Source organism: Protopterus annectens, chromosome 7.part0 (assembly GCF_019279795.1).
Source record: "Protopterus annectens isolate FY-2018-M chromosome 7.part0, PAN1.0, whole genome shotgun sequence".
NCBI classification, from domain to species: Eukaryota; Metazoa; Chordata; order Ceratodontiformes; family Protopteridae; genus Protopterus; species Protopterus annectens.
Window position 1 is genome coordinate 531,545,537 of NC_056739.1, and position 7,884 is coordinate 531,553,420.

General features: G+C 41.5%; 1 long non-coding RNA gene across 1 annotated transcript; it reads left to right on the top strand.

The window, feature by feature from the left end:
- The first annotated feature begins 4,704 nt into the window (after nucleotides 1–4,704).
- LOC122805827 lies at nucleotides 4,705–7,437 on the top strand. Its single transcript, XR_006365461.1, has 3 exons — nucleotides 4,705–4,959; nucleotides 6,073–6,204; nucleotides 7,321–7,437. It is a non-coding gene; the product is annotated as an uncharacterized LOC122805827 (long non-coding RNA).
- Nucleotides 7,438–7,884: the final 447 nt, after the last annotated feature.

Consider the following 7,884-nt stretch of genomic DNA (forward strand, 5'->3'; position numbering starts at 1 on the left):
TTCTGTTCATCCCTTTAATCGAGAATCTGTGGAGTTAGACAGATTTGGGAAACAAATGTATGCTTCGGTGACTTTTGCACTCAAAGTGCTGAACTACATAGCTCATATGAACCATTTTCAGGGAGTCTTATTCATTTATTTATTTGACATTTGTTGACTGGGTTAGTCTGTCTAAGCTTGTGCCCTTTTCCAGCACAGGCCCAGGCAGAAAATCTCCCATAAAAACAGTTTTAAATAGTAATAACATATATAAATTCACTAAAATTGACTTAACAAATGATACAATGCACAGTATAATTGAGAAGAAATAAGTTTCATAAAAAGTATAAAGTCAAATCTATCAGGGGTGGAACTTAAAACAAAATTAAATCAAGAACTCTATAAGGAGGGAAGAAGAAGAAGAGAAGAATATAAAGAAGTGGTTAGTAACACGAAGGAGAGATGAGGAAGAGGAGAGATGTCTAAGGATCAAGTGTTAACTATTATGCTACAAGATACATGGGGAGAGAGAAATATAAGGTATCAAAAATAAGAAGAGGCAGTAAGGATTGAGAAAGGTAAAGGTGAAAAGTAGGTAGTAGAAATGCTGCCAAGCAGAGAAATTATGTAAGAAGTAAGTAAAAGGTAGAGGAACGGGGTGGAAAGTGAAGGGGGTGAGAAGAGAGAGAGGGAGGGAGAACTGAAGGAAAAATATTAAGTGGGATGACCGCAGTTACATTTCCAGGCAGAAATTAGGTGTTTTTTGAGGGCAGTCTTGAAAACATGCTTATGGGTTATAATTCTAAGGGACATAGGAAGCTTATTCCATGCTAGTGCAGGAAGGTAGCTATAGAGGTTTTCTCCAAATGATTTTTTGAGTTTGTAGACTTGTAGGAGTCCTAGATCAGAGCTCATTAAGGAATGTAGAAGGTTATAGAGAGAGATGATAGAGGATATGCTAGGGAAGGAGGATGGTTTATTTAAGACAAAGTGGATGATAAATAGTTGAATAAGTAAGAGGTGGTTGGGAAATTCTAGCCAATTAAGAGTTTCGAGAGCAAGACAGTGTTGAGATTTAGGTGGCATGTTATCTGCAAATCTAGCAACTTTATTGTATGTAGTTTCCAGTTTACATAGCAGAGCTGACTTTGGGTTATAAGGATTTGAGAGCAGTAGAAAAGATTACGTAGGAGGAAAGCTGCAGAAAGTGAAATTCTGGAGTTAGGAGGAAGGAACCATCGGTCTATAGAATAGGCCAAGCTTTTGATGGGTTTTCTTTGTAGAATGGTGTATATGGAGGTCAGATTTAAGTTGGTCATCAATAATTACTCCTAGGAGCTTTGTGTGAGAGTCAGGTGAAATAGTAGTTACTGAGGGAAGAGACTGAGAAAGAGGATTTGAGATAATTAAGAGGTTTAGGTAGAAACAGGAGAAGTTTTGTCTTTTTGGGGTTCAGTATCAGTTGGTTGCTAGAAAGCCAAGATTCAGCAAGATTGAATGAGGTTTGAGTGAGTGAGTACAGGTCAGAAGGGTTGTCAGCAATGGAAATGATAGTAGAATCATCAGCATACTGTATAAGGGAGGACTGAGGACAAGATGTATGTAGCTGGTTAGTAAAGATGTTAAAGAGAAGAGGACCAAGAATAGAGCCTTGTGGGACACCAATTTTTATGGGGAGAAAAGGTACTAGACTTTTGAGATATCTAACTGGTTGCTTCCTGTTAGAGAGGTAGCTAGTAAACCAAGAGATAAGTAGAAGGGGAGAAATTAAGTTCAGCCAGTTTAGAGAGAGAAGGGTTTGAAAAAATCCCTCTCGGTTAACCTACCTGCAGACATCCAAAAGTCAGTAGAGTCCCACTGTCAGTAACTAATGTATCTCTGCATCTGCTTTCCAGTGCAGCTGATGGTACAGCCTGGATGCGCCTATGCCACTTTGCAAAAGGCTTCAAATCATCCTTCATTAATGCCCCTTTTGATGGGTTGAACCCATGCAGACCTAAAGTGAAAGAAATGTTTACCAGGAGTAAGCAGGAAGGTTAGACCCTGTCTGCAACTAGAAAGTGGGGAGGGAAATTTTGGCCAGGATGCTTCTGTGGTAAGACACCCACCCCCGGGAATAGGGGGAGAGTAACTTTAATGGATGTCACCCCAGAGAAACCCTACCAGCACTCCTGAACATTTTCCCATCTGTCACACTCTGGAGCTTATTCCTGCACCCTTAAGGTTGGCAGACCATCACTCTAGATTCATGGCTGGAGAGAATGGTCACCAGAGGCCACATTATTCCCTTTGTTTTCTTCCTCGGGAAAGGAAGAAAATTCATGACATACCATCCAGTCAGATGGAATTTGCAGCAGAAGAAGTAAGAAAGCTGCTACAAAAGACAGTCATCTAGCAGGTGACCCCAGACCAGTCAGGATCCAAGTCTATTCAAGATTCTTTTTAGTTGTGAAGAAAACAGGGAACCTAATGCCCATCATGGACCTAAGCCACTTCAATCAGTTCTTTTAATGGACAAATTTCTGGATGGGCACTGTTCAGTCCATTCTACCTTTTCTGAAGAAGGATGACAGGCTGTGCACCATAGATCTCCAAGATGAGGACTATCATATCAAGATAGCAGAGCAATCCAGGAGATTTCTCCATTTCTGGCCAGGAGACAATTATTTTCAATTCAAAGAACTGCCCTTTGGCCTCACCACAGTCCCCACAATGTTCACCAAATGCCTAGTAATGGTAGTAGCATATCTCAGGCTGCAAGTGTTCCAGGTGTTCCCATATTTGGATGATTGACTCCATATCACACAAAACAAGGATCTACTAGTTTAGTGTGGGGATTTCTTGCTCTGTCTTGCTCCAAATGTGGGATTAGAATCAATATTGCCAAGAGGCTGCTAACATCAAACTAGAATACAGAGTTTATCAGATGCCACCCAGTCACAAATGCTCAGGTAGCCAAACTCCTGCAATCCAGAATATTATCCAAGTATCAGGTAGCTTAAAGGTTCTTTGACACCCTTGTCCTCATCAAGACTTGTTCTCTGGCAATTGGGTTTGATGACTGCCTCAATTGCACTAGTTCTTCAAGCAAGGAAGTACAGGATAGTCCTGCTGTGGACACTGTCTGCTCAATGGTCCTTAATGTCAAATTCCATTCATGCACCAGTCTGTTTCACACCAATATGCAGGAAACACATCAGTTAGTGGTTGACAGCCCCCATAGGGTCATGGGGTCAACCATTCTCCCGACCACCCCTGGTAGCCACTGTGACAGTGAACCCTTCCCTTCTGGGATGGGAGTGGAATTTTAAGGGGAAGACTGTTCAAAGTCCTTGGCTATCCACAGAGGCCAGTCTTCACATCAGTGCTCAGGAGGTAATGGCAGTACTCCCAACATTGTAGGCTTTTCAAAACTACAGGGGTGTGATCTGCATCCAGATAGACAACATGGCAGTAGTCTGGTATATCAACAAATCTTTGAGCTGGTACTAACACCAGAACTCACAAAAGGCAAAGTCAGACTAAAAAACTTCACCAAGACAAACTATATCCTCCTGGGGGTAGGTATAAATGCATCCCAAGCCCCACCCCCAGCTGGAGGTGTTAACTTCACTGAAGCTGACACTAAAGCCCTGTACAATCACTTTCATAGGTGTATAGACTCGGCTGTTCCAGTAAGAATCAAAGCCAGAGCCCCAAGTGAAAACAAGCCACCCTGGTGGACATCCAGCATCAACAAACTTCATAACAAATGCAAAAATTTGCTATCCAAGAAAACCAAGGTGAGGCCCGAGCAATGGAAAAGCACCCTCCTCAGCCTTAACAGGCAAACAAGACAACACGTCAAATCCTCTAAGGGCATATTTGAGAAAAACTTAGCTACCACAGCCAACGATAACCATAAGGCCTTTTAGAACTATCTGTAGCCTAAAAGGTAGGACCCAAGCATGTGCTTAACATATGACAAATGGTATCACACACACTGATCCTGCAGAGATAACAAACTTGCTGGTGGATAGATTTGGGGAAAGTTTTACTCCCTTATCCACTCCAAACTTATCACAGACCTAGCCCCTAACTTCCTCCCCACCCTACATCTGAAGAGCAGGTCATTAAAGCCTTGTTCAAGGCAAAAAGCACAGGCTCTATGGGACCAGATGGCATCCCAGACTATTTTCTAAACAAACTAAAACATGAACTAGCATCACCATTAAGTACCCTGTTCAATCACAGCCTAACCACAGGCTTTGTTCCTGTGGAATGGAAATCAGCAACAGTTATTCCCCTACAAAAAGGTGGCCTATCAACAGACCCAGGGAATTATGGACCCAAAAGTCTGACCAGCCTCTTCAGTAAGGACATAGAATTTATCATGCGTTTGTCAGAGCTTAGGGAATCAGTTCTGGAAGCTGATTTTATAGGTAGGCCCAGGGGTGGAAAAAACCTGCGTTTTTTTCGCTTTTTTTTAACATTTTGAGCCTATTTTGTGTTGTAAATTAGTGTTTTGTTGAGTTTTCAAAAGTACGTACTTGTAAAGGTGTTAGCCCGGAGGCCTTAATTTAAACATGTTTATAAATATAAATTATTTGTACACAGTTTAGTATTTTACTTCGTATGGGTGTTTGTGGTTTACGGTGACTCATTAAGATACGAAAGTTGGAGGTTCACAGGTTGGATTCCAGAGGTTTAATGAGCATAGGTTGAGATTCGTATCAGGAAACCCCCTGTCTATCCCTCACCGCGTGGCACCCAGGGCACACTCAGATAAGGACCTATTCCCAGTGTGGGCTCCAATTTAAACAGTTAAAATTGAACAGAGAATTTGTACCTTTGAAAAGGGACACTAGGGAAACCCCCTGTCTATCCCTCACCGCGTGGCACCCAGGGCACACTCAGATAAGGACCTATTCCCAGTGTGGGCTCCAATTTAAACAGTTAAAATTGAACAGAGAATTTGTACCTTTGAAAAGGGACACTAGGGTAAAATTACTTGCCTACTCACTAATTTGTACAGTAAGGAAGTGTGCCGTTGGCAGGAACTAGTCAGTACCTAGCAAAATCTGGTAATCTTACAGTATAATTTCCATGAATTATGGTAGTGTCTCACTGAATAGTAGCTTACCTTAACGTAAACTGGTACACCTACCTTCAGCTACCTTTGAGACCCTGCAGACTCCTAGCGGTGTTAGCGAGGTTTTGTAAACCCTACCTTCTTTTCCGCCATTTTTTTCTAAACCTGACTGCTAGCAGGTACTGCTCTAGCCTCCTGCCTGGACGCATCTTCTTCCTAGTAGGTACGCAGTCACATAACAGTGCTTAAATTGTTTAAAATGTTTAATACTTGAAAGTTGCTTCTGCAATAGCAGATTTCTTATTGTTAAGTGTCTTTTTTCAAGTAGCGTTACAGACCTATCTTGGCTTGACTGTAAACGGCTTGCCTCATCGGCGTGCAGTCACATAACAGTGCTTAAATTGTTTAAATTGTTTAATACTTGAAAGTTGCTTCTGTAATAGCAGATTTCTTATTGTTAAGTGTTTTTTATCAAGTAGCGTTACAGACCTATCTTGGCTTGACTGTAAACGGCTTGCCTCATCGGCGTGTTTACTGGGAAGCAGCGTGTTGGCGCTTGTTACAGAACTGACTTGTTTTGTGTTTGAGAGTTAACCATTACAGTACTGCCTCATTTTTTGAACTGTATTTGCCTAGGCATAACGTTAAAACAGTGTAGTTTTGCCTCTTAGGCGTGTTTTTGTGAAGCATCATGTCTGCGTGTGTCTACAGAGTTATAACTGCAGCATTGTTCTGGTGCTTGTAATACTAATTACCTAGCAATGTGTTCAGCTGGTCTGTTTATATCATATCTAAAGAAGCTAGTGCACTAATAACAGTAAGAACAGCGTTGGTGAGCGTCGCTGTTACTACAGTCTGAAAACACTTTGTAAGCGTGCTTTCAGCACTGATAAATCATTGATTGAATATTTTTGTGCTGTGTTTGTATCCTTGTTCATAACTGCCATACAGTAATATTTGGTTAGGAATCCTAGTTTGTGATTACATTCCCATAACTCCTGTCTTTTCCCTATCTATTACAGGAAACCCCCTGTCTATCCCTCACCGCGTGGCACCCAGGGCACACTCAGATAAGGACCTATTCCCAGTGTGGGCTCCAATTTAAACAGTTAAAATTGAACAGAGAATTTGTACCTTTGAAAAGGGACACTAGGGTAAAATTACTTGCCTACTCACTAATTTGTACAGTAAGGAAGTGTGCCGTTGGCAGGAACTAGTCAGTACCTAGCAAAATCTGGTAATCTTACAGTATAATTTCCATGAATTCTGGTAGTGTCTCACTGAATAGTAGCTTACCTTAACGTAAACTGGTACACCTACCTTCAGCTACCTTTGAGACCCTGCAGACTCCTAGCGGTGTTAGCGAGGTTTTGTAAACCCTACCTTCTTTTCCGCCATTTTTTTCTAAACCTAACTGCTAGCAGGTACTGCTCTAGCCTCCTGCCTGGACGCATCTTCTTCCTAGTAGGTACGCAGTCACATAACAGTGCTTAAATTGTTTTAAAATGTTTAATACTTGAAAGTTACTTCTGCAATAGCAGATTTCTTATTGTTAAGTGTCTTTTTTCAAGTAGCGTTACAGACCTATCTTGGCTTGACTGTAAACGGCTTGCCTCATCGGCGTGCAGTCACATAACAGTGCTTAAATTGTTTAAATTGTTTAATACTTGAAAGTTGCTTCTGTAATAGCAGATTTCTTATTGTTAAGTGTTTTTTATCAAGTAGCGTTACAGACCTATCTTGGCTTGACTGTAAACGGCTTGCCTCATCGGCGTGTTTACTGGGAAGCAGTGTGTTGGCGCTCGTTACAGAACTGACTTGTTTTGTGTTTGAGAGTTAACCATTACAGTACTGCCTCATTTTTTTGAACTGTATTTGCCTAGGCATAACGTTAAAACAGTGTAGTTTTGCCTCTTAGGCGTGTTTTTGTGAAGCATCATGTCTGCGTGTGTCTACAGAGTTATAACTGCAGCATTGTTCTGGTGCTTGTAATACTAATTACCTAGCAATGTGTTCAGCTGGTCTGTTTATATCATATCTAAAGAAGCTAGTGCACTAATAACAGTAAGAACAGCGTTGGTGAGCGTCGCTGTTACTACAGTCTGAAAACACTTTGTAAGCGTGCTTTCAGCACTGATAAATCATTGATTGAATATTTTTGTGCTGTGTTTGTATCCTTGTTCATAACTGCCATACAGTAATATTTGGTTAGGAATCCTAGTTTGTGATTACATTCCCATAACTCCTGTCTTTTTCCCTATCTATTACAGGAAACCCCCTGTCTATCCCTCACCGCGTGGCACCCAGGGCACACTCAGATAAGGACCTATTCCCAGTGTGGGCTCCAATTTAAACAGTTAAAATTGAACAGAGAATTTGTACCTTTGAAAAGGGACACTAGGGTAAAATTACTTGCCTACTCACTAATTTGTACAGTAAGGAAGTGTGCGTTGGCAGGAACTAGTCAGTACCTAGCAAAATCTGGTAATCTTACAATATAATTTCCATGAATTCTGGTAGTGTCTCACTGAATAGTAGCTTACCTTAACATAAACTGGTACACCTACCTTCAGCTACCTTTGAGACCCTGCAGACTCCTAGCCCCACCCTGCCCCTTATCCCACCGCCCCACTACCTCTACATTTATAAGGTCATTAGCCCAACCCCCTTTTCTCCTGACCAATCCTGACCACCAGTCAATTTATCAACTCTCCTCCCACACTCCAGACCTACCTTAACTACCAAGTAAAATCTTCTACCTCAGCTTACCCATTAGCCTTTCTCCCATATATCATGGGTAAAGCCTCATACCCTATTATCCTTCCCACAGTAGT